The following is a 24088-nucleotide window of genomic DNA, read 5'->3' as shown; positions in this document are numbered from 1 at the left end:
TTCCGCGAGCCGAACGGAATTTTAGCCCAGGCCTACTCCTAAATGCCTTCTGTGAATACCGAAAATTGTAAAGTTAGGATTTTGTCTCAGATTACTTTTGTGAATCGTGCCCAACATTTCTCTGCAAAATGACTGTAATAGACTCTCACACATCACCCACATTAAAAAAAAATTAATGAAAAACTGCATTAAAAAATGTATTTAAGAATTATTCAAGGTCATCGGGGCTCTGGAGAACAGAGCTGGTTCTATCAGGGCCCCCCTGAAAGGCCCCCGCCCTTGGCCAGAGCCCACTTTATCCATGCTTTAAAACGTCTCTGTCAAAAACTCTCAAAAAGGGGTCGAAGGTCCGGATCGAAGTCTGGTAAAGGCTCTGTGCTTCTCTACAAGTGGAGAATGCTGGAAACACTGACCAGAGTGGACAAAGGTCCCCCCTGGGGCAAAGCCGGCCTCGGTTCGTGACCTGCAGACCAAACGCCACCCGGGAGGCCTGGCTTGTCCATCTATTTATTGCCAGTGGGTTTTAGAAATGAAAGGGGGTGGGCGGGGGTCCTGCCAACGCGCTTAGGTCCTGTCTGGGTTACCTGGCTTGTCCACACCTGGCATGTTGCTATGTGAGCGTATTAGCTGGAGTTAGTCATGGTATGGTGGGGGGTGGGGGGTACACGTTGCCTGGTTTAGTTAGGATGTGCTGGGTGCGTATGAGTTGTCTTTAACCTGCCGTAGTGGTCGGGCGGAGTTCCCCTTGTGCCTTCCCCACACTAGCTCGAATCGAGGCGCTATATCGTTAAGAATAAAAGATAGAAAGACTGGTAGCAGCTCCTAACCGCGCGCTCCCAAAGGAGGCGCACACGCTCCGCACGCGCGCCCCTGCCTGCCCCTCCTGTGCTGCGCAGCGCCTTGAATCTAAACCCAAGCGCCTGCTGTGCCTGCTCCTCCTGTGCTGCGCAGCGCCTTGAATCTAAACCCAAGCGCCTGCTGTGCCTGCCCCTCCTTGGGCTGCTTGTGTCGGTGAAAGTAAAGGTACCACTTCCTGCTGAGCACCGACCCCCTCCCCTCTTCCCGGGGTGTGGGGCACCGGGAGCCCCGGTGCCACCTGGGTGGAAGGGCAGAGGCAGGCAGGCGCAGGTGGAGAGCGGCCGTGGGGGTGGGTACTCGGAGAGCACGTGTGAGCGTGGGCGTGCGTACCTGGCAGGAGGAAGCCGTCCTGGTTGTCTGTGGTAACCAAAGGCACATCCTGGACGAGGGAGGAACAGGTGTAAACAGAGACCGTGCCCCTGTCTGCATCTGACTGCGTGCGCCCGGAGCGGGAGAGCGCTGCAGGTGCCTTGAGTGCCCTCACCCTGGCTGAGGAGCTACATGCAGGTGAGTGAGACCTCCACTCACGCTGGGAGAGAGAGAGGAGCGGGCAGGCTTAGGGGGTAACAGAGTCCTGGCGCTGTCTTGTCCCTGTCTGTGCGCGCATGGAAAGAGCGGAGAACAGCAGGTGCCTTGAGTGTCCTCACCCTGGCAGAGGAGCTACATGCAGGTGAGTGAGACCTCCACTCCACTCACGCTGGGGGAGAGAGAGGAGCGGCCCGGGCAGGCTTAGGGGGTAACAGAGTCCTGGCGCTGTCTCCTCCCTGTCTGTGCGCGCATGAGAGAGCGGAGAGCAGCAGGTGCCTTGAGTGTCCTCACCCTGGCAGAGGAGCTACATGCAGGTGAGACCTCCACTCACGCTGGGAGAGAGAGAGAGAGAGAGAGAGAGAGAGAGAGGAAGGAGCGGCCCGGGCAGGCTTAGGGGCAGGGGGTAACAGAGTCCTGGCGCGGTCTCCTCCCTGTCTGTGCGCGGATGGAGAGAGCGGGGAGCTGCGCTCAGATGAGTCGCTCGCTCCCTTCCAGGGTGAGAGGGACAAGGAGACGCGGGTGTAAACAGAGACCGTGCCCCCGTCTCCTGACTGCCTCTGCCTGGAGAAGGGGAAGAGGTGCAGGTGCCTCGACTACAACCACCCTGGGAGAGGAGCTACATGCAGGTGCGTTATCGACACGCACCGGCTACAGGTGTTGACAGATGTGTTCTGAACTCAGTTTTAGCAGATAAGAGAACTGAGGTGGATGTGGTGGGGAGAGGCAGAGGAAGGCTAACCCAGGATCACACAATGTTTGGTTAAGTGGAGATGCCGGGACGGGATCACAACCTACTTCAAAATCAAGCAAGGTGTCCACTCTGCCTCGTCTCACTTAGAGGACGGGTTTGGGAGGATTAGACATTCTGGGCAGAATTCCTTGAGACCTGGGCGGACCTCTGCTCCCGAGGGTCACGAGGACACTTGGTAATCATAACGTGCCCTGTATTCATAGCTGCCCCCGCCTTGCCTGCTCCCCCTAAAAATGGCAGATGTTGCTGTTACCCTAGTCATTGGAAGTCACCTCAGAAGGATGAAAGGCTGAGTCAGTCCCGCCGAGCTCAAAGCATGCAGTCTATGGGTTGCACACAGATCTATTTGACAGGCGCAATCTTATCAGCCTTGATCCTTCAGTCTAGAACCATCAACAGCGACGTTTTGCATACATTTCCCATATGTGACATAAGGCATACATCTTACTATATCAGTTCTACCTCTTCACCTGGCCGAAAGCCAGGTCTATGTGTATGACTTTAATTGTATTTTTGTAACACACCAATGTGTCGCCTTTCAGCAGCCTCTAGAGCTGTTCTGATTAATGGGGCACTCTTTGGTTTCCCCAAAAATCTGTTGGCAGAAAAAAAAATTCCCAAGTTGTATCACTCCCAGTCGAGCTCTTGCTTTGGTTAATTACGTAATGAGGCAGATGCACGTCATAGACACGCCCACATGAAATCCCCTCAGTTTAAAACCCCTCCCCAGCTCCTGTATATTTGTCTCGTGCCCTCTCGTACACCGCTGGCCTCGTGCCAAGAGGGCGGGGCTAATAATGCAAAGCAAGCTAGACTGGAGTATTGCAATTACCGGTAAGTAATTGGAGCAGTACCTCCTTGTCGCTCTCGCTTTAATTACATAATGAGATACGACAAACAATGGGAGAGACCAGGACACCTGCATCTCCATGCTGAAATGTGTGAAGTTGGTTCGTCACGGATGAAAGAACCCTTGACCCCAAAACATCCTTCAGGTCTATCCCCTGCATCACCCTGCAGCCCATGTTGCCGCCCTACACATGTCTTCCAAAGATGCCGCTTGTGACTCTGCCAGAGAAGTTGACATGGCCCTGGTGGGTCTCACTTCCACCCCCCCCTGGGAAGGGTATTGCCACTTCTCTGTATGCAAGAGACATCACAGTGTGCACCCATTTGCCTTGGAGCGATGGCTTGAGTCCCCTCCAAGTTGGGCCACAATTTAGAAAAAGAGAGGAAGGAACTCTAAACTCCAAGATCATGTCCAAGTAAATGAAAATCAAGTCCCTACATCTTCGGTGAGCAGGTCTTTTTCCTCGGGAGTCTGAGGGTTCGGACAAATACTGGTAGAAGCACCTCCTGGTTAATACGAAAAGCTGAATTTACCTTGAGGACCAAAGACGGGCCTCAGTGAAGCACAACCCCGTCCTGAAACATCCGAAAGAAGGGATGTCTAACAGAAAAGGAACCCAGCCCCCCCCATTATTTCATCAGTAGTGATTGCCAACAGAAAAACAAAGTTTTCAAATATAGAATTTCAGGCTCGCTAAATTGAGAGGCTCAAAAGGAGATGAAGTTTCAAGAAGAATAAGCAGGTCAAGCGATGACCTGATGGTATTAAAACAACGAAATAACCTTCCTTCGAGCCCTCCTTGTCCTGGAGTGTCCCCAAGAAGGCTCTAATGGCGTCCACTGAATGTTAAGAGGAGACGCCTTAAGGCCCAAGGCAAACCCATCCTGAAGAAATTACATACGTTTTATCAACTCAAAAGAGAGAGGTAGTAGCTGTCTGGAGATACACCACCATCCAAACGAAGCCCGGTGTCTGGTGTATGGGTAGAGAGTCGAAGGGTGGAGATACACCACCATCCAAACGAAGCCCGGTGTCTGGTGTATGGGTTGAGAGTCGAAGGCTGGAGTCAAGTCAAGTCAAGTCACAAAACTTATATAGCGCACTACATACCCATAGGGTTTCAAGGCGCTTAGGAAGGGGAGGAGGATTACCTTTCAAATATCCAGGTTTTAAGTTGCTTTCTGAATGCTAGGTGGTTCTGGGTGAGGCGAAGGTATGCGGGGAGAGAGTTCCATGTTTTAGCAGCCAGGTAAGAAAAGGATCTGCCTCCCATGGTGGTCTTGTTGATGCGAGGGATAGTGGCGAGGGCTTGGCTGGAAGAGCGTAGTTGGCGGGAGGGGGTGTAAAAGGACAGACGTGAGTTGAGGCATTCTGGTCCGATGTCGTAGAGTGATTTGTGTGCGTGGGTAAGCAGTCTGAAAGTGATCCTCTTATTGACGGGTAGCCAGTGGAGGTCTTTGAGGTGACCAGAGATGTGTTCGTTGCGTGGGATGTCTAATATGATTCTGGCTGAGGCGTTTTGGATTCGTTGGAGTTTCTTCTGGAGTTTTGCGGTAGTACCTGCGTAGAGGGTGTTTCCGTAGTCCAGTCGGCTCGTGACCAGAGCGTGGGTGACAGTTTTCCTTGTTTCGGTGGGGATCCAGCGAAATGTTTTTCTGAGCATGCGAAGAATGTTGAAGCAGGAAGAGGATACGGCGCTGACTTGTCTGTTCATTGAGAGTGAGGAATCCAGGATGACGCCTAGGTTCCGTGCGTGGTCCGTCGGGATGGGTGCTTTTCCGAGGGCTTCCGGCCACCAGGAGTCGTCCCATGAAGAGGGGGACGTACCTAGGATGAGTACTTCAGTTTTGTCTGAGTTCAGTTTCAGACGGCTGTGTTTCATCCATTCGGCAACTTCTTTCATTCCTTCGTGTAGGTTAGTTTTGGCGGTGCTGGGGTCATTGGTGAGAGAAAGGATAAGTTGGGTGTCATCCGCGTAAGAGATGATGTTGAGGTTGTGATGGCGTGCGATGGCCGCGAGGGGGCTCATGTATACGTTGAAGAGGGTGGGACTGAGTGAGGATCCTTGTGGTACGCCGCAGATGACTTCATAGGCCTCGGACTTGAATGGTGGAAGGCGGACTCTCTGGGTTCTTCCGGTGAGGAACGAGGTGATCCAATCAAGTGCTTTTCCTTGGATCCCGATGTTTCTGAGGCGCTGTAAAAGGGTGCTGTGGCAGACTGTGTCGAATGCTGCAGAGAGGTCAAGGAGGATGAGGGCGACTGTGTCTCCATTGTCCAGTAGAGTTCGAATGTCGTCTGTTGCTGCGATGAGGGCGGTCTCAGTGCTGTGTTTTGCTCGGAAGCCAGATTGTGAGGGGTCGAGGGATTTGTTGGCTTCGAGGAAGGCGGCGAGCTGGTTGTTGACAGCTTTCTCGATGACTTTGGCCGGAAATGGAAGAAGCGAGATGGGGCGGTAATTTTTGAGTTCGGTGGGGTCTGCTGTGGGTTTTTTCAGAAGGGCAGTGAGTTCAGCGTGTTTCCAGTCTTCTGGGAAGGTAGCGGAGTTGAAGGAGCAGTTGATGACGTCTCGGAGGTGCGGTGCTATGACGGAGTCTGCTTTGTTGAAGACGTGGTGAGGGCATGGGTCTGTGGGGGATCCTGAGTGGATGGAATTCATCAGGCGGATGGTGTCCTCAGTGGAGATTGGGTTCCAGGCGTTAAGGGTGTTCACGGGGGGAAGGTGTACAGCAGATGGTGGGGTGGGTTGGTTTCCGGGTTGGTTGTCAAAGCTGTTGTGGATGTCTGCAATCTTGTTGTGGAAAAATGAGGCTAGGGAGTCGCAGAGGGTTTGAGAGGGGGTGATGTCGTTGGAGTTGGCCGAGGGATTGGAGAATTCCTTGACGATGTTGAAAAGTTCCTTGCTGTTGTGGGCGTTGTTGTCAAGTCGATCCTTGAATGCTGTTTTCTTGGCTTTTCGGATTAGTTGGTGGTGAGTACGGGTGGCGTTTTTGAAGGCGTCCTTGGTGCTGGTGGTAGGGTCTTTTTTCCAGGCCTTTTCGAGGGAGCGGCAGAGTTTCTTGGATTTCTTAAGCTCATCGTTGAACCATGAGGCCTTCTTGTTGCCGGGTTTGTTTTGACGTTTTTTCAGTGGAGCTAAGGTATCAGCGGTGTTGGATAGCCATAGGGTGAGGTTGGCGGCGGCTTCGTTAACGTTAGAAGAGAGGGCTGGGGTGTTTTGAAGGAGTAATGCGGAGATTTGGTCCGTGGTGATTTTGTTCCAGTTTCTTTGCAGAGTTGGTTGGAGGTGGTTGGTGGGTTTGGGCTTGTTGTAGGTGAAGTGGACGCAGCTGTGGTCAGTCCAGATGAGATCCGTAGTGTGGCTGAAGGAGACATGATTGCTGGAGGTGAAGATGGGGTCGAGTGTGTGACCTGCGATGTGGGTGGGGGAAGTGACCAGTTGTTTAAGTCCGAGGTTGGCGAGGTTGTCCACGAGGGTGGTGGTGTTGCGGTCGTTGATCTTTTCGAGGTGAAAGTTTAGGTCTCCCAGAAGGATGTATTCTTTGGAGGGGAGCGCGTGTGGGGTGATGAAGTCCGTGATGTCTTCACTGAATTTTGCGCGGGGTCCTGGTGGCCTGTAGAGGAGTGTGCCTCTGAGTGTGGTCTTGGGGTCGGTGTGGATCTGGAAGTGAAGGTGTTCGGAGTTGGCGAGGTTGGCGTCGGAGCTGGTGGAGATGCGGATGGATTTCTTATGGACGATGGCGATTCCTCCTCCTGTGTGGCTGGTACGGTCTTTGCGAGTGATCTTATAGTCTTCAGGGATGGCAATGGTGATGTCTGGTGCGGAAGAAGCGTTCATCCATGTTTCCGTAAGGAAGGCGATGTCCGGAGAAGTGGTGTCTAGTAGGTTCCATAGGTCGATGGCGTGCCTGTGGACCGATCGGGTGTTGAGCAAGATGCATTGTAGGTGGTTGGGGTCGGGTATCTGTGGTGTGGTCGTAGTGGAGATGTTGTTGGTGCCGCTGAATTTGCAGGAGAAGCAGGAGAAAGGACCGTGAGTTTGTCCAGGGGCGGCTTGGACGCAGTTGGGGGCGCGACCGGGGTTAAGGGCTAGGAGGGAGGCGGCATCGTAGGTAATGCGGGGGGGCTGGGCAGCGCGAGGGGCAGGGGGTCTGGCGCTGGGCGCGGTCCAGGCGCGGACGGGCGTAGACGGGCTTACCTTTGGCGCACCTTCGGCGCGGGTTGGGCGCGGTCGCTGCGCGTGAACGCTGCGCGCGGGAACAACTGTCATATATGGATAGTGGAGGGGGAGGGGCGAGGGCGGCTCAGCTGGGAGGCGTGGCGGGCTCAAGGGAACAACAACAACAGTAACAGAGCCAAAATGGAGGGGAGGGCAGAGCAGGGCGCCGATAGCACACGATGTCAATTACACAATGTAGGAAAGTAATGGAGCGACCAAGCAAGCATCCGGTGAAGCAGTGACCAGGCGGTGGGAAATGATAATGATTCCTGGCGCTGTTTAAATAAATAATTAAATGCTCACACGCTCTAAAATCTTTTCGCTATGCAAATATAAAGTACCGCAACTCTGAAACGCTGAAACGCTATGGCGCTATTACAATCAATGAATCACTCAGCTTTGTAGCACAATACCGCCTTTCAGCAGCAAGCAGGCAGGGGAGCGACCACTCGAGGCAGGAGCAAGGAGTGGATCACGGAGCACAAAGGTCAGAGGGCGCTCTATATTGTTAGTGGGAGGGCGGCTCAGCTGGGAGGCGTGGCGGGCTCAAGGGAACAACAACAACAGTAACAGAGCCAAAATGGAGGGGAGGGCAGAGCAGGGCGCCGATAGCACACGATGTCAATTACACAATGTAGGAAAGTAATGGAGCGACCAAGCAAGCATCCGGTGAAGCAGTGACCAGGCGGTGGGAAATGATAATGATTCCTGGCGCTGTTTAAATAAATAATTAAATGCTCACACGCTCTAAAATCTTTTCGCTATGCAAATATAAAGTACCGCAACTCTGAAACGCTGAAACGCTATGGCGCTATTACAATCAATGAATCACTCAGCTTTGTAGCACAATACCGCCTTTCAGCAGCAAGCAGGCAGGGGAGCGACCACTCGAGGCAGGTGTCTGGTGTCTGGTGTCTGGTGTATGGGTAGAGAGTCGAAGGGTGGAGATACACCACCATCCAAACGAAGCCCGGTGTCTGGTGTATGGGTAGAGACTCGAAGGCTGGAGATACACCACCATCCAAACGAAGCCCGGTGTCTGGTGTATGGGTAGAGAGTCGAAGGCTGGAGATACACCACCATCCAAACGAAGCCCGGTGTCTGGTGTATGGGTAGAGAGTCGAAGGCTGGAGATACACCACCATCCAAACAAATCCTGGTGTCTGGTGTATGGGTAGAGAGTCGAAGGGTGGAGATACACCACCATCCAAACGAAGCCCGGTGTCTGGTGTATGGGTAGAGAGTCGAAGGGTGGAGATACACCACCATCCAAACGAAGCCCGGTGTATGGGTAGAGAGTCGAAGGCTGGAGATACACCACCATCCAAACGAAGCCCGGTGTCTGGTGTATGGGTAGAGATTCGAAGGGTCGAGATACACCACCATCCAAACGAAGCCCGGTGTCTGGTGTATGGGTAGAGAGTCGAAGGCTGGAGATACACCACCATCCAAATGAAGCCCGGTGTCTGGTGTATGGGTAGAGAGTCGAAGGGTGGAGATACACCACCATCCAAATGAAGCCCGGTGTCTGGTGTATGGGTAGAGAGTCGAAGGCTGGAGATACACCACCATCCAAACGAAGCCCGGTGTCTGGTGTATGGGTAGAGAGTCGAAGGCTGGAGATACACCACCATCCAAACAAAGCCCGGTGTCTGGTGTATGGGTAGAGAGTCAAAGGGTGGAGATACACCACCATCCAAACGAAGCCCGGTGTCTGGTGTATGGGTAGAGAGTCGAAGGCTGGAGATACACCACCATCCAAACGAAGCCCGGTGTCTGGTGTATGGGTAGAGAGTCGAAGGCTGGAGATACACCACCATCCAAACGAAGCCCGGTGTCTGGTGTATGGGTAGAGAGTCGAAGGGTGGAGATACACCACCATCCAAACGAAGCCCGGTGTCTGGTGTATGGGTAGAGAGTCGAAGGGTGGAGATACACCACCATCCAAACGAAGCCTAGTGTCTGGTGTATGGGTAGAGAGTCGAAGGGTGGAGATACACCACCATCCAAACGAAGCCCGGTGTCTGGTGTATGGGTAGAGAGTTGAAGGGTGGAGATACACCACCATCCACACGAAGCCCGGTGTCTGGTGTATGGGTAGAGAGTCGAAGGGTGGAGATACACCACCATCCAAACGAAGCCCGGTGTATGGGTAGAGAGTCGAAGGGTGGAGATACACACCCTTCTAAACAAAGCCCGGTGTCTGGTGTAGGAGGAGAGAGTTGAAGGGTGGAGATACACCACCATCCAAACGAAACCCGGTGTCTGGTGTAAGGGTAGAGAGTCGAAGGGTGGAGATACACCACCATCCAAACGAAGCCCGGTGTCTGGTGTATGGGTAGAGAGTCGAAGGGTGGAGATACACCACCATCCAAACGAAGCCCGGTGTCTGGTGTATGGGTAGAGAGTCGAAGGGTGGAGATACACCACCATCCAAACGAAGCCCGGTGTATGGGTAGAGAGTCGAAGGGTGGAGATACACACCCTTCTAAACAAAGCCCGGTGTCTGGTGTAGGAGGAGAGAGTTGAAGGGTGGAGATACACCACCATCCAAACGAAACCCGGTGTCTGGTGTAAGGGTAGAGAGTCGAAGGGTGGAGATACACCACCATCCAAACGAAGCCCGGTGTCTGGTGTATGGGTAGAGAGTCGAAGGGTGGAGATACACCACCATCCAAACGAAGCCCGGTGTCTGGTGTATGGGTAGAGAGTCGAAGGGTGGAGATACACCACCATCCAAACGAAGCCTAGTGTCTGGTGTATGGGTAGAGAGTCGAAGGCTGGAGATACACCACCATCCAAAAGAAGCCCGGTGTCTGGTGTATGGGTAGAGAGTCGAAGGGTGGAGATACACCACCATCCAAACAAAGCCCGGTGTCTGGTGTATGGGTAGAGAGTCGAAGGGTGGAGATACACCACCATCCAAACGAAGCCCGGTGTATGGGTAGAGAGTCGAAGGGTGGAGATACACCACCATCCAAACGAAGCCCGGTGTCTGGAGTATGGGTAGAGAGTCGAAGGGTGGAGATACACACCCTTCTAAACAAAGCCCGGTGTCTGGTGTAGGAGGAGAGAGTTGAAGGGTGGAGATACACCACCATCCAAACGAAGCCCGGTGTCTGGTGTATGGGTAGAGAGTCGAAGGGTGGAGATACACACCCTTCTAAACAAAGCCCGGTGTCTGGTGTATGGGTAGAGAGTCGAAGGGTGGAGATACACCACCATCCAAACGAAGCCCGGTGTCTGGTGTATGGGTAGAGAGTCGAAGGGTGGAGATACACCACCATCCAAACGAAGCCCGGTGTCTGGTGTATGGGTAGAGAGTCGAAGGGTGGAGATACACCACCATCCAAACGAAGCCCGGTGTCTTGGGTATGGGTAGAGAGTCGAAGGGTGAAGATACACCACCATGCAAACGAAGCCCGATGCCTGGTATAGGAGGAGAGAGTTGAAGAGTTGAGATACACCAACATCTAATTGAAGCCCGGTGTCTAGTACATGAGGAGGAAGTTGAAGACCTCCCGGATGTCTGAATGGGAAGGCTACTCTTTCAGAAACACCCCTCTTAACTAACCCTGACCCCTCAACCTGCAAGCCGTTGTCTTGAGTGTACTTAATGATGTTGTCTGGAGGGATGGTGATGAAAGGGAAGAGGAAGCAATTCCCTGCTGTTCTTCATGGCTACAATCCGATGAAACAATGTAGAGCGGAGCCAAGCAGCGGTGTGATGCAAAATGATGACCCCCTGCAGAATTTAATGTGTGGCCCTTGATCCTACCAGATCTCACAGGTGTTCATTGGCATTGGACTGAATAGGAAACCCCTAACGATTTGGGGGACCCCTAAAGAGTTGAGAGCTCCCCTGACCTGCAGAGGCTGCAGGGCCTGAGATACATCCAGGGGCCACACTGGAGCTAACAGGATTACTGTCGAGTTCTCCTGTCTCAATCTGATCAGAAACCTCAGCATTAAGAGAAGACCGTAGGTGAGACACTTCGGACAAGGATGAGACAGCTCATCCACTGCCCAGGAATTGCTCTCGTCGTCGAGCAAAGGATTAGAAGTAGAGCTTTCTGTGTCGAGGCAAGCATGTGCCAGAGTGGACGATCCCACCGCTAGCGGATTAAAGCAAACGTTGTTTGACTCAGGCAACATTCGCTGGAGGAAGGGATTTCTCTGCTTAGCCAGTTTCCTCTCCTATCCTCTGTTCCCCGTGTATAGACTGTTGTTAACAAGGTGATTCAGCTCTGGTCCCCAGTGATTAATTTGTAAAATATTAAGTGCCAGGGCTCTGACCAGGAGGCCACTGCAGCTTGCACCACCGTCGCCCTTGTCATCGCTGCCAAAACAACTACTAACCATCTCTCTTGCATGTAAATGCGACAGTTCAGATTATTTCAGGTCCCCAAAGCTAAAGGAAGAGCTGGGGAGGCAGGTATTAGCAATTTTAATCTATATTTTATTCCTAAACTCCCGTTGTTCTGCTCATCTCCAAATTAGATGAGCAGCGCCACCATCTGGTGGACTGTTCTAAGTACGATGTTGAAAATAAGGTGCCGGTGCCGAGCACCGGACACCAATTAAGTGCCGGTGCTTAGCACCGGAAAGCCCCAGCTCAAATTAAGTACTGCTGGGCCCACAGAAACATCTGATCTGAAACCTCTGACAGGACTGAGAGCTCATGCCCCCTTTTATGTCAATGTAAGCCACCCTCACGGTACTTTAAACCATCTTCCGGACGTACAGCATCTTTGTTTTGAGCAAGTAACTCATTATAACTATGAGAAAGTATCTTGAAGGGCGTAGCGATGGGAAACCCATTGCAGGTAGCTGTGCGCTTTATAAAACCCTAATAATAATGATATGTTTTTGTTGTATTGTTGACCGTTCTGACAACTGCAGCACTGCCAAACAGAAGATGGTAAAAGGCAAGGAGTGTCAGCCGGACAGCCTCCCAACTCCCTCCCGTCGGGGATCTCATCTGCTGCACCCTGGATCGGTGACCCTGGTTCTGCTGGGAACCCATGCAAGCTCCTCACTCGGTTGCAAGGACATAGGTTGTCCGTATTGCTGTTTACTGAGGGGATTACTGGACCCCTTTCAGAAAGTCTGAAGACTCCATCCATCCTGAATGTTCTCCTCTCATGTCCTGTTTCATTAGGATGGTCAGAGACAAGTTCTGGACGACAGAGACCAGTGGCTCAAGATGTGTCCTACCAGTTTATTCAAGTGATATCTGGCCCATGGTACTAAGATGGTCACTGCTAAGTCACCCTGAACCCAGTGCTTAATTTGAGCCGGTGGTTTCTGGTGCTCGGCACTGGCACTCAATTGTCAACACCGGCACTTGTGACAGTCTACCACAAGGTGGTGCTGTCTGGCTAATTTAGAGATCACCACAACAAAAGTTAATTATTAATTCAATATACATTAAAAATGACCTCCCGTTTAAGCCATTCTTATAGCTATAGGGGCCTGGAATAGTCCGAATTGTCACACGTGTAGAAGTGTGACGGTTAGCAGTTGTGTTGTTATTATCATTGACAGCATAGCAGGGGCAATGTCTGGTGCAACTGCAGTGGTCTCCTTACAAGAGGCCTAGCACTTATGTTTTTTTTTAATTACAAATTAAGCACTGCCTGCACCTGTAACCAGGCAGACACTGTTGGATTGTCCAAGTACATGAGCTCTGTCACATGACGATTTTTCATGCCCTTCTTCTTGGGCACGGTAACTAGACCCTTGCTGGTCCTGAACCTGGCTCCAGTGAAACTCTGGTCCTGGGGTCAGATGAGATTTCTTCAGGCTAACTTGTAATCCATGTTGCTTCAGCAGGTGAAATCACCCCTGTCACCTGGAGCTCTGTGCTCTCTTGATGGCAAAGACACTAGACAAACATCTGAGTACAGAAGAGGAGATGCCCTCCTAAAGCAGAATGGCCATCAAGGGTGTCGGCACCTTGGTAAAACCTCGGAGCTCTGATTTGGCCCCAGAGGGCCGAACCCCGATCTGGGTTACCACGCACCTCCGATGGTTTTTGACGCATTCCTAGATTTACAAGACCATGTAAACGTAGGAATGCACCATAAAGATACGCCTCCCAGGGAAGGCGCAACGAGGAGAAATATGTTTCTTTTGTCCTTGTTTGTTCCTCTTTCTCTGTGAGGAAAAAGCCTCTCAGAATTATTTTTGTGCAGGTAGGTGCACCCTCCGGCGTAAAAACTATTCTGCATGCAGCTGAGGCATCCTTGTACCATGGTGTAAGGGTGTTTGCGTTGGCGCTAGGCTGACATAACAGTGCTCGCACAAGGGAAAAAGATGAGAACTGCGTATTTCTGCCCCATCCCTGTGACTCAGTGTGCTGATTTTAGCCCAAAGGGCAGAACCCGGAACTGGAAGGCGAAGCGTAGAAGCCTCTGGGGTCTCCTAGGAGTGGGGATGTGAAGATGGTCATCTTGGAGTCTACGGTGGCAAGAAAGTCCTCTGCCAGAATGAACGGAATGACCTGCTGTGACGACATCATCGTGAATTGAATGGTCTTCACCCAAGAGTTTACCCGCCCCCTCAGATCGAGGAATGTCCGTTTTTGTTGTCCATAAAACACATTCTCCGTTGGAATTCATTTCCTTCCTATGCGCCTCCTGTTACAATGTAAATACAGGGGCTTTTTTACAAGCCCCTTGCGCCGCCGGTGCGTCACTTTTAATATGGGAAAAAGTGATGCACCAGCGGCGCAAGGGGCTTGTAAATAAGCCCAACTGCTTCACCTCCCACCCGTACTGCTCTGTTTACGGCTGTATTATTCGGGTGTAAAACAGAAGTGCATAGCAGTGTGTGAAATCTGTTGCATAATGGTTGTGAATACAAACAAACCACTGAGTAAGAGGTCACCTCACAGGCACTCTTTCTTCCTTGGCCACGCTACAATCCCTGAGAAACGCCCACTTCTACCCACCAAACAGGAACACGAGGGTTTAATTTATGCATAGTTTACGCATACGTCAGTAACACCTTCGCGTGGGCAACTTGGAAGTGTGCTGTTTTTGGACTCTGCAATAAATTATGCAAGTGGAAAGACTTTTTCCTGGCATAAGTCACACCTACGTTTGAGAACACTCAGAATGTTTTTGTGAATCATTTGTTCTGTAGCGCTGCGCAGTTGGGTTAGTCTAATAGCGCTTTCCTCAGTTTCACTAGGACGGTTGACATTTTGTCTTATTTACTCATTTACGCGATTTTATATAAGACATACTTTACCCAGAGGTGTCAGAGGGCTTTACAAAAGAGCGAAGTACATTAGATCCTTACAGGTAATATTGTAGAGGCGACAAGACGTATAACTGCTACAGTTATGCAGAGTGAAGGTTACACATTTACACAATACAGATTCACTAAAAACATTTACACATTCCAACCTGAAGCTGGAGCGATTAGGGGTTCAGAAGTACATGTTCCATCGTTGAAGCGGGAGGACGAACTAGTTCTCCTGTGAGGAACATGAAAGAGTCAGAGAATTCTTGGTAACAGAGTCTCTGGAAGAGAAGGGTTTTAAGGTCCTTTTTGAAGATGCGGAAAGAGGTATTAGTTTGGAGGTATGGAGACGTAAATTCCAAATTCTGGGCACTACCTTGAGTGATAGAGGTGTGTTTGCAAACAAAATCACATATTTTAGGTTTCTGGAGGGCTCGTTGGAGAAATATGGTTTGCCATGACTAGCTAACTCGATAAGTAGGGTTTTGAACTTTTAATTTTGTTGAATGTGAGAAAATGGAGGACGCTAAAACACTGTACTTTTAAAAATAAGGTAAACACAATAATATAAAAGCATCATAAAGAGAGACCCATCTATCAAAGAAAAAATAAGAAAACCAATCAAAAATCTGTAGAAAACCATAACTACTGAGCTCAGTTAAAGAGCTCCGCGGGGTTGACAGTGGTCCTTTCTGCAAAGCACTGAAGTGCCCCGTTGGAGCCCAAAGAACAGCTGACTAAGCGTTCCACTAGAAATAGACGACAGACTCTTTTCTGCTGCCCAATTAGCTCAAGACGCTACCCCTATTGGACTAAAGTTGGGAAGCGACACCAAAGATGGGCAACCAAAGGCATGGCTGTCAGAAGCTCTTGTGACTCCAGGAGCAAAATGTTTTGTGAGGTCACTCCAGGAAGCATCTTGTAATTAAAAATCCAGGAGGGAAGAAAAAAGGCAGAGTTTAGAGCCACGAGACGGTGTGGCTGTATTAGGGCATCTCAAGGAATAGGCAAGGCCTGTTTTATTTACTGTGAAAATACATTTTGCAACTGGAACGCTGGACCTCAAAAAAGCACAGCACCTGGGGCAAACAGCATGACCGGGCCGCCTTGCGTGGCCCTGCTGCACATAGAGACGCAGCTTTTCTGGACGATAAATCCGGTCAGGGAAGTCCAGCGTTGGTGAAAAGAGGGCAGGATCCAGGCCAGAAACTCTGGATTTCCACTTATGACAAATCCTCAAACAGTGAATCTAAATGGAGCTCATTTACATAGTCAATGCTCTTCCTGAAAGTTTGGAATGGAAATGGCACTGAAAGCCACTTTGCAAGGCTTTGAGTGGCTCTAAAAATATGAATGAGTGCAAATCACTGCGCTGCGCTACTCTGCCCTGGGGCGGTGTTCCATGGGTGTTGTGTGGGTGTTCCCACACACCTCTAATGGGGTTTCACACATTCCCAGATTTACAAGACCCTGTAAACCTAGGAATACGCCAAAAAATACACTTCCCCAATGGAGGAGTAACAAGGAGAATTATGTTGATTTCTCCTCGTTTTCTCCTCTCTCACATACAAAGAAGAAAACATCTCAGGGAATTGTTTGTTGTGCAAGATGGTGCCCCTTCCTGCGCAAAAACAATCCTGCTGACAACACAGGCACCATTGCACCATGGTGCAAGGCTGCCTGCTGGATGTATTATGTTACAACGCATGCTTTTACAACGCATGCTGTTACAACGAAATGTTTACAACGCAAATGCAGTGACAACGCAGGACATTACAACGCAAGTCTTTACATCGACTTGCACTAGATGGTGTGCTAACATTAAAAAAGTGTAATTTACTATTCTAACTCCAGTCCACGTAACAGTAGGGAAGGTGTTTGGATAGTAAAGTACACTATTTTTAATGTTAGCACGCCATCTAGTGCAAGTCGATGTAATGACTTGCGTTGTAATGGCATGCGTTGTCAATGCATTTGCGTTGTAACAGTTTCGTTGTAATGGCAGTGCGTTGTAAAAGTTGCGTTGTAAAGATTGTTCCCCCTGCCTGCTTGGTGCACGGGTGCCTGCGTTGTGGTACTAGGCAGCCAAAAGGGCACCAGCGCAGGAGAAAAGGCAGGAGTTCGCTGTGTTAGATAAATACGGCTCATCCCTGCCCATTCCCTGTGACGAAGGGCAGTGAATCAAGGGGACCTGCTGCACTGCCCTGTGTCGCTAGAGTCATATATATGGCCTTAAGTGTCAGACCTGAATGCCAGCTCATTAGCTCATCTTCGCAATGAGTTTCAGTTTGCTCAAGAATGCAAGAGTGTTGACATGTTTCCCTGAAACTAAAGTGCATAGTTGGAGTTTCTCATTTGTTTTTCCCAGTGTGAGGCATCTGGGATGAGGCATCTGGCACCCTTGCCAACAAACCATATGCAATGCCAGCCTGGGAGTGGCTCATCACAGACTAGTAAAATCTGCTCTTTCACCACACCCAGAGTAATCAGGGCCCGGTTGTGTAAGAGAGAAAATCCTCAAAGAGCATCACAAAGGGAAGTATTGTGGAAGTAGGATGTGGGAGTAAACAAATATGTAAATGTGTTTTGTGAAAACAAAGGGCACATGGACCGCTGGGCTAGAGCGGCTTTGATACTTGGGAGCCAGGTTTGAGTCTGGCGGGAGGCTCAAAAACCTGTGATTCTGGGCAAATCACTTAATCTCCCAGTGCCTAAAAATGAATGTGTCTGTCTGTAATGCAACTGGTGCTCATGTAAAGCGCTCTGATACCTTCAGGTCGAGTTGGCGCTATATAAAACTCCACACAACAAAAAGGTACATAACCATTTGTCACCTACATAACTCAACAGAGCAGGTATATTTTTCTCTGCTTGTCAGTTGTGAAAGATAGGTCTAAGTTTGTGGCAACGTCAGTTTGTTCTAGTACTTATCACAGTGGTTCGTCCCTTCGGAGTTCAATAGAGAAACATCCCTTCTTGGTGTAGAGCAATAGATGCACGCACGCTCCTCTCTAAAGGTGCAATGTTGTTACGGATAAACCGAATTAAATGCAGCAACATATAAAAGTATGAATATTGTTATGTAGTGCAGAACTGTCAGTCAGTTTGACAGCGCTGCTATGTTGATTAACCAAAGTGTAGGCGCGGTGCTTGGGAGTAGTGCGAGGGAAACATACAAATCCCATTTTTTTCTAGCTGGAATGGTGAAGGAAAGTCCTGATTTTATTAAAGATAAAAAGAGGCAAACACTTTTTCTGAACTTGCAAATTGTATTACATCACCCAAGAATCAAAACGGAGGGCCCGATTCACAGAATTAACTTAAGACAAAATCCTAAACTTACTACCATTTTGGTATTCACAGAAGGCACTTACTCATTTCGGTATTCACAGAAGTTAGGAGTCCTAACTTTAGGACTCCTAAATGCCTTCTGTGAATACCGAAAGTCTTAAAGTTAGGATTTTTCTAAGTTTAGGAGTAGTAAAGTTAGGAGTCCTAACTTTAGGACTCCTAAATGCCTTCTGTGAATACCGAAAGTCTTAAAGTTAGGATTTTTCTCAGTTAAGGAGTAGTAAAGTTAGGACTTTTTTGCTATTTGTTAATCTCTTGTAGTTGACCATACAAGTGACCCAAATTACCAAGTTCAAAAGGCTAGTTTTCAAGTACTAAAACCAATCCTATGCATTTAAAGTTATAATAGTTTGCTGATATATTCATAAAATGGTACCAGCCTACTTGGAAGGCAATGGATGTCCTCGCCACCTCCTCCTACGCTGAGCTCCACTCATACTCAGTGCTAACAGGATCATTCAGACCTTTGAGTGAGGGCAAGACTAGAGACAAATAGTATTGGAGCCCATTGTAGTAATTGTAGACAAATTACGCCCGCACCTGTTCTGCGCAGGCATTTGCCACCCGCTTTTAGCAATCAGAAAGTGGCCACGCAAAGCAATGCAAATGGCGAATCAGTCTGAAGAATGGAAGCAAAAATCGTTTCCCCACATTTTTAATATATAGGCAGCACCACTGGAATTATGTGATTTTGCAACCACATAATTTTCCACACAATGATGAATGTGTCCCTTTTGCCACATAATCCATCACCTGCTACATAACCTGGAGATAAAAAATTAAGAGTTTCTACCTCAATCGGATCAAAATTTACTAAAACGTGGGTACAAGTGTTGCTGCGAAGTGCAAGGACCTTTACAAAGGGTGACTAGTCTGTTGCTTATTGATGTAGTTGGGTGTTAAACTTGTACTTATGAGGTGTTGGTATGTGTAAAAATCACAAAATAATAAAATAATACTGTTGGAAAATGTACAGCATTACTACCATGGCTCAACTTTTTTTGCTAGATTATTTAGTTACCCCGCCGCATAATTTGCTACTCCTCTGCTGCATAATTGAAGTGAGCCTACATATAGTTCTTAATTGAACACAAAAAACACACCTAGGATCCTATCTGTTAGACCTGGCACCATTGGCGTGGGTCTCCCTTCCATTTTTTTTTGCTGCTGTTGCCTCGTGTGTTTTTGCTGGTCTAGATGCTTTGGGCACTGTGCCACTGCTATTCAGTGCCACAGTGCAAGTGCTCCCTGTGTTAAAGTGATGTAAATGGATTAGTGACTCCATGATTGGCTTATTTGGTTTACCTGTCAGACCCTAGTACAGTGCACCGCGTGTGCCCAGGGCTTGGAAATCAAATGCTGCTGGTGGGCTTGCAGCACTGATTGTGCCACCCACCGGAGCAGCTTGTAAACTATGGCTCAGGCCCGCCATTGCAGAGCCTGTGTGCAGTCTAGTACTGCCATGTTGATTTGGTAAGTGCACCCACTTGCGAGTCCCTAAACCTTCCATTTTCTACATATCAGACACCCCTAAGGTAGGCCTAAGGGCAGGGTGCATTGTATGTAAGAGGTAGGAAATGCCCTGGTGTGTGTGGCATGTCCTGATAGTGAATTACAGCCATTTTCGTTTTTCACTATTGCAAGGCTACCTGTCCCCATAAGCCAGAATGGGCAGTTTGAATATGACATCTTATAATCCTAGCTGACCCAGGGAACATGGTAGAAAAACGAATTTAGTATGCCTGAACTCAGAATGATAAACTACATCTTTTACTGAAGTTAGTTTTAACATTCTGTGTTTGAAAATACCACTTTTAGAAAGTAGGTATTTTCTTGCCTAGCCATCCAAGCCTGCCTCTGCTAGGTTGTGTATTCCCTGTCTGGTTTGTGAGTGACAGAGCCAAGGGGGGCTCTAGGAGACAAGGTGAATCAGCACAAGGCTGAATAGACCTATCTGCATGAGGAGTGGCGGGAGGAGTAGCACCTGGGCCGGAATAGGGCTGTGCCTGCTTTCCACAATGCTGGCTCCACCTCCTGTGGTGTGTCTGAGGACCCTGGCCCACACTGACAAAGGAAGAAGGGGTACACTGGCAGGATGCACCCAGAACTGGTTTGGACTAGGTACAGACACTCTCTGCCATCAGAGAAAAAAGATTTGTGCATATAAAAAGGGGGACCCAGACCCCAGAACTCTAGCTCACTTCTGGGAATCAAGACAACCCCTTTGTTGAGGAGAAGAACCAGAGTAACTGAAGGAGGAGACTACCCCTGTGGTGCTTGCTGTTTGAGGGGTTGACCTGCAGTGGTTGCTTCATTGCCAAAGAAAGGAGATAAAGGACTGAGTGTGCTTTCATCATCTTGAAGAAGAATCTCCAAGGGCTTGAAATTGAGCTTGCCTCCTGTTCTGAAGTCTCGGGAACACAACGACTTCACCCCTTCTGTCTCTCTGCATCTGAAACTGCTGTGTCGGCTGCTACAAAAGGAAATTGTAACACCAGTGCAGGCGAGCGATGCCGTAACCTGCACCGAATCCGTGGGCACCGCTCGGGAAGAGCACGACGCACTGCCCCAACTTGCACCGTAGGCCCAACGCCTGCTGACGCCTTGTTGCATCGACTCCGAAGCCATCATCGAGGCCGCTGCCTGCACCGGAGCCGAGGACACCGCTCGTGACGTCCAAGACACACCGTCCCGACTCGCACCGCAGCCCCGACTTCATCGATGCCAGGGCTTCATCAACGAGGAGCCGATCCTCAACGTGGGTGACTCCCTAATCCATCGATACTGCACTGTCGTAAGGAACTGACGCCTCGCTGCCATCCATGATGTCACCTCCCTGACACATTAAGGAACTGACGTCTCACCTCCCCTGCAGTAAGGAACCGAGGCATCACCTCCCATGGGGTCGTAGGGAACCGATGCCCCCGGCACCAACGAAGCATCACCTCCCCGATGCCGTGCACCACCTTTGCTTTCGTCAATTCCAAGGTACTGTTCTTTGTGGGTCTGCTTGACTCCGGACCCGACGTCGTGCACCTCGCGGTCGGCGCCGTACTTTGGGATTTTCATCTGTCACAACGTTGTTATAACTCCAGAGGGAGTTATTTGTTGCTACAAGCTGGATTTAAGTGTATAACCTATTTGTGAGAACTGTATTGTGGATTTTTGTCGTTTGGTCTTGTTTAGATAAAGAATACTTATTTTTTACATACAACCTGTGCGGTGTCCATCTGTAGTGTTTCACTGTATTACTGTATGTGTTCACAAATGCTTTACACACTGCCTCTGAGATAAGCCTGTCTGCTTGTGCCAAGCTACCAAGGGGGTGAGCAGGGTTTAGTTTAGAAGTGTACCCCCTAACCCTAACTAGAAGCAAGGGTCCCTATTTGGTCAAAGGTACCTACCTCTGCCAACTAGAGACCCCCAATTCTAACACTATCACATGTTGAATGCACTTTCCAGATCTGTAGTGCAGAAAGTGCTTAATTGGGTGTGCCCAATGCAGACTACGATTGTGCGCCTAATTACAAAAATCTATTGCAGCCCATTAGAGAAAGGTGGACACGCTGTTTGAAACCCCTGGCCTGCCGTTCACTGCAGGGCAGTAGACCCAACCTCTGTTTCAAGGAGCTCAGGATTCCCCCTGCAGGTGGGTACCGTATGTGACTGCAGCCAGCTGGGGTGCAATGCCTGGCAGGTTGATGTGATTTCTATGCCCCCATCCCATTGTGTGCCATCAATAAGTGCATTAACTATGCTTTGGCTTCCCTGTTTTCATTTTCTATTTCTTGCTAATTAGGGTGGTGGTTTTTCAGTGTTTTCCAATGTTTTAAAAAACTGTAAAAATCGGTGATTATCAGTGCTCACTATTTGACCTCCTCCTTGCTTGGAGAGAATTTGGCTTTATTTCCTTCCTTTCCTCATTCAGTCCTTCATTCTTTCATGCTCGTAATTGCCCTCTTTACCTTGGTCCTGAATTTGCTCTTACAAGTAACCTTGGATTAGTTGCCCCGCCTCCCTGCCCGTATCGTTTCCCAGCACTCAGGCTCCTCCTACCAGTAGTTGAGCCCCACCCCAAGCCGAGGATGAACATGCATGAGGATGTGTTTTCTCCTCATTAAGATTTGATTGCAGAACTTAATGTGTTAATGGTGAGCATTTAGCGCGCCTTGCTGCGGGTCTTCAGACAAAGGAGAAAGATTGACTGAATTAAGATTTTCTACTTAGGTATTAAGACATGAGCTATGTATTGTGGGTGTTCTGTTATTCCAAGCCTGTGTCACACTGCTGTATTCTTTGTCTCGAGGAACCAAGAAATGACTGTCCCAGACCATTGTCAAAACGCAGACAATCTACTGGCGGATACAGCACCCAACTATTTTAAACAAGATATGTTTCATCACATAAGAGAGTTGATGTGGTTTGTGGATTAGTGGTCAACGGCAGAACCAGGAGGCCAGAGGTCTAGTCCCTCCTTCTTCACTAGACCAAATTGTGTGATCCTTGGCAGGATATTTAGTATGCAGGTGTCTTGAGTTTCTAATCACTTAAAGGTGGGAGCTATTGACCTGTTTTAAAAGCTCTGTAATAACTGTCCTTTTGCATTTATCCTCTTGTCCTGTGAGATACCCAACTCTTCACCTCACACTGTATCCCACATGGTTCCAGGTTACATAGATTATGGTACAATTTTGCCCCAATAGGTGTAGGATACATGTCATTCACTTGAATTAGGGCAAATTCCACTGATATATGGCCCAACCAACCACTACAAAATGCTCTTGCCCTGCTAAACTGGTGAAAATGCAATTTTTGCTCTTTAAGGCAGTGTAAATGTCAGGACTAAATCGCCCTCGGCCCGTGATGCCCAGCATGGCTGCCATGGTGCAGAGGCTCAGTGCTGGGGGCACTGGAGCTGCTGTTGGCTCCCGATGGCATGAACTCTGGTGGTGCAGGTTTGGACTTGATGTCCCTCCCAGAGCATCGCTGGTCACATTGATGAAAGCCAAGGACCTCACTGATCTTGCACAAGGATTTTCAAATTAAAAATAGGTTATCTCTTTAATGCTTCTGTTTCGCTTCAGTATATTATATTAATCTCTGAATTGAAATCTGTTAAAAACCAGAGTTTTTAAACATGAACTTTTCCCCACATCAGCGCCCTGACAATACTCTTATGAGTGAATCAACAGACGTCTGGTTGTTATGTGTATTACATATACATCCAGTATTGTTGTATATAGACCAAGCCCATTGCAATTCACCGGACCCCAATAACTCAACGACGGAATCTACTTCCACGTACCCAAAAGAAACCTCAGATCAGCCGACCTCGCCCTCACCAAAACCCTGCGCATCCGCAGAGCAAGAAAGGGTGGCAGATCCTTCTCCTACATCGCGGCAAAAGCCTGTAACAACCTCCCGATCGGCATCAGACGCGCCCCCACCCTGCACACCTTCAGGAAGTCCCTCAAGTCCTGGCTTTTCGACTGACTGGAGCTGCTACCCCCCCACCCTGCGCCTTGAAACCCCCACGGGTGAGTAGCGTGCTTAAAAAAAAACCTGATTGATTAATTCAGTGGCTGGAAGAATATCTCCTTTTTACCACTAAAGGACAATGCTTTGTGTTCAGTTATTTCATGACCCACATAGTTCTCTGTTCAATAAACACAATTTTAGCAGGTGAATTGAATTTTACACAATATATTTATAAAATGTCCAAGTGTCTTAAAAAATACAAAGTTATGCAGAAGGGAATGGATGGGTCTGTGTTTATGTCAATTGCACTGCATCCCCCTTAACAATCAGGAATTAGGAAGAGGGTTCAGGCCCAGTGACGACAGTGACATCGATTCAAAGAGCAGGAGGGCCAAGGCTCGCTGCAGTCCTCCAGGAGACCCATGCACATTGCAGCTCAACTTGCCCGCAGACACACACAGCGCATTTTTAGATTTTGGGCACTGATAGAGACAGGAGTGAAGATGAGGGCGCTTGGGATGCTTGACTTGTCTCTATTTTGGCTCACGACCCCCAGGAGCTCCACAGAGCTACACATTGGGCTCGAGACTTGCTCACCTCTTGTGTGTGTGTGTGTGTGTGTGTGTGTGTGTGTGTGTGTGTGTGTGTGTGCACGTGACATAAAAGGCACAAAACCCTGGCATACTCTACACAATGGGGGTTGGGGTCTCAGTGATTGAGGCACCTCAGGTGAGGGATTGTTGAAGGCATTTGGATTTCCGGTATGTGAATGTAAACTTGGGTTGTTACTTGGAGTACGCTG

At 49.2% G+C, this 24088-nt stretch overlaps 1 protein-coding gene across 2 annotated transcripts in view; it reads left to right on the top strand.

Moving 5' to 3' along the window:
* Nucleotides 1-1248: 1248 nt before the first annotated feature.
* LOC146806250 (uncharacterized) overlaps nucleotides 1249-24088 on the top strand; it is an 82120-nt gene continuing 59280 nt past the window's right edge. The window contains exon 1 of one of the 2 annotated variants that reach the window (XM_085623507.1): nucleotides 1249-1365. The gene's annotated coding sequence lies outside the window, so the exon portion shown is untranslated. Of the gene's footprint in view, nucleotides 1366-1418; nucleotides 1529-24088 lie in introns of those variants that run through there. The other variant, XM_085623508.1, reaches the window with a different exon arrangement.

Source organism: Triturus cristatus, chromosome 8, assembly GCF_964204655.1.
Source record: "Triturus cristatus chromosome 8, aTriCri1.1, whole genome shotgun sequence".
In the NCBI taxonomy this organism is placed as follows: domain Eukaryota; kingdom Metazoa; phylum Chordata; class Amphibia; order Caudata; family Salamandridae; genus Triturus; species Triturus cristatus.
Note: the sequence above shows the minus strand (reverse complement) of the source record. Positions and strands in the feature narration are given on the sequence as shown.